Source organism: Bison bison, unplaced genomic scaffold (assembly GCF_000754665.1).
Source record: "Bison bison bison isolate TAMUID 2011002044 unplaced genomic scaffold, Bison_UMD1.0 scf7180017847386, whole genome shotgun sequence".
In the NCBI taxonomy this organism is placed as follows: Eukaryota; Metazoa; Chordata; class Mammalia; order Artiodactyla; family Bovidae; genus Bison; species Bison bison.
In genome coordinates, this window is record NW_011477959.1 from 22,176 (window position 1) to 25,508 (window position 3,333).

Consider the following 3,333-nt stretch of genomic DNA (forward strand, 5'->3'; position numbering starts at 1 on the left):
AGACTGTTCTATACATCAGTGTCTCTTTTGCTGTCTCGTATACAGGGTTATCGTTACCATCTTTCTAAATTCCATATATATGCGTTAGTATACTGTATTGGTGTTTTTCCTTCTGGCTTACTTCACTCTGTATAATAGGCTCCAGTTTCATCCACCTCATTAGAACTGATTCAAATGTATTCTTTTTAATGGCTGAGTAATACTCCATTGTGTATATGTACCATAGCTTTCTTATCCATTCATCTGCTGATGGACATCTAGGTTGCTTCTAGATTTAAACATGGAGAGTCTTGCTCCAAAGTCTGGATATACACACCACCCCACTCACTCAGATTGAATGTGCTGTGTTCTGGGGCTTGCAAGTGTAGTTATCCTGCTACATTTGTTTTTGTTTTAACTGTGAAACATTTCAAATGTTTTAAAACATACAGAGATTGCTATAATAAATATCCCCACCTACTTCCCAGAATTAAGATATTTTACTATGTTGCCATCTATGTTTCATGATTTTTAGTTTTTAAATTTTATTCATTTATTGCTTTGACCATACAGTGCAGCATGTGGGATCTCCGTTCCCTGACCAGGGATTGAACTCATGTCCCTTGCATTGGAAGGCAGAGTCTTAACCACTGGACCACCAGGGAATTCCCCATGAATTTTTAAAATAAATAAATAATACCCCTTTGTTTCACCCCCTACTTCTATAACCCTGCTGCCTCTCTACATGCAAGCTATATCATGAATTTGGCATGTATACTTTCTGTCCATGTTCTCGTGCCAAAAAACATCAAGCAGGCCATTCAGAAGTATCTGCTATTTTGGATTTTAAATATACCCTTCTAATGCAATTCTAAACAGAATTTTCAACAGGAATTTTTAACTGTAGAATGCTTTTTGTTAAGTTGCAAAATAAAGAAAGATACAACAATCCCCGTTTATCCACTGTTTCATTTTCCATGGCTTCAGTTACCTATATTCAACCACAGTCCAAAAAACAGTAAATGTAAAATTCCCAAAATAAACAACTAAAACTTTTAAATTGTGTGCTATTCTGAGTAGTGTGATGAAATCTCTATCTGTCCTGCTCCATCCTGTCCAGGATGTAAATCATCCCTTTGTCCAGTGGATCCCACCCATTAGCCACTTAGTAGCTATCTAGGTTATCAGATGGACTGTCACAGTATCACAGTGCTTGTGTAGAAGTAACCCTTATTTTACTTAATAATGGCCCTAAGGCCCAAGAGTAGTGATGCTGGCAATTTAGATCTGCCAAAGAGAAACCATAAAGATCTTCCTTTAAGTGAAAAGGTGAAAGTTCTTGACTTAATAAAGAAAGGGAACAAATGCTGAGGTTGCTAAGATCTATAGTAAGAATGAACCTTCTATCTGTCAAATTATGAGAGGAAAAAAACCTGTGCTCATTCTGCTATCATACCTCAAAGTGCAAAAGTTGTGGCCACAGTGCAGGAGAAGGGTTTAGTTAAGATGAAAAGGCATTACATTTGTGGATGCAAGACATAAATGGAGAACATGTTCCGGCTGACAGCAACGTGTTACACCAGAAAACACGAAGCCTATATGAAGACTTCAGCAAGGGATTCCCTGAAATAAGTGACTATTGTAAGTAAGGGATGGTTATAAAGACTCAGGAATAGGTTTGTACCATAAAAGTTACTGGAAAGGCTGCATCTGCCAATGAAGAAGCCACTGCCATGTTTCTGGCAGAGTTGAGAAGTTGATCAAGGAGAGAGAATTCACATAACTTTTATTGTAGAATATGTCTATAATGTTCTATTGTATTATTAATTATTATTGTCAATCCCTTACTCTGCCTAATTCCCCTTGGAGAAGGAAATGGCTACCCACTCCAGTATTCTTGCCTGGAGAATTCCATGGACGGAGGAGCCTGGCAGGCTATAGTGGGAGTCTCAAAGTGTTGGACACAACTGAGTGACTAACACACACCACCCAATTAAACTTTATCATAGGTATATATGTATAGGAAAAAACATAGTATATATAGGGCTCAGCACTATCCGTGTTTTCAGGTATCCACTGAGGGTCCTGGAATGTATCCCCCACAGATAAGGGAGGACTACTGTATAATGAAATGTATACTTTGCTACAGAAGAATGGGAGCTAAGTAAGGCATTAAGCATAATATAAAGCAATTGTAATTAAAACAGTGTTTTACTGATTAATAGAATGGAATTGAAAGTCCAGAGACATATTTAATATCAAACTATAAAAATGTATAATTCACCTTCCATAACAAGAAGCTAAAGATGTATTAATATATTTTTGAGACAATAGCAGAGGAGCAGTGTTATTTGAAGCTGTACCATATATTATATATCAAAATAAATTCCAGATTCAAGAGTTAAGGGGGTGTGTGTGTATAAAATGTTAATATATGTGTTATATATGTATATATTATATACTTATAAGAAAAAAACTATCAGAAAACTTAAAATCTGTCACTTGTGAGGTGAAATAAGAAATTCGCATCTTGTAATAGAAAAGTATATCCAAGGAAAAGAAGTCTAGGTTTACTTAAATATGTATAAAAAGTCAAACTTCAGTATAATAAAGAATGACCAAAGCAAAGGACATCTCTTTAGTCTCAGAGTTTGAAGAGTTAAACTCTCTAAGCCAGAAGATCTGGTTTCCTGCTTTAGCCTGTGAGCAATCAGCATCATGCTAAGTACTGCCTCCTGACAGGAAATTCCAACAGTTGAATTAAACCATCAGACAGAATACCCATTCAGTAGTCATGTTGGAGCCTGAAAATATTTCCTTAAAAATAATAATACACATAATGGTGGCCAAAATGAGACAGAATGGAAAGCAAAATCTCCTTCACTCCCCTCATTTCCAGTCCCCATCCTGGCTAGCTCATCCTTCATGTGGATCAGAAATTCATAGCCACACATTCCCCATTCTCTTCTCATTTGGACCTTAGCCCACCTCTAGCTTCTTAAGATTATAAAAATTCCTTGTGTACAAACTGTTCCACCTGCCATTTCCCCTGGTCAGGAAGCAAACAAACAAGACGGTGAGTGTGAAGTAAAAGGATGATAAATGCTATCGGGCGGACAGGTCTTTCCTGACCACCTAATCTAAAATAGAGACAACTTATCCTTAATTATCCTTTTTCTGTTTTGTTTTTCTCAGAGCATACATTCCCACAAGGGCAGAGATCTTGTGTGTGTCATTCATCTGATACCTAGTGCCTGGCACATAGTAGGCATTCATAAATATTTAATAAATGAGGTAATTAAAAAAATTCCAGGGGCCATGATACTCATATAATTTTTAAAATGTTGAAGTAAA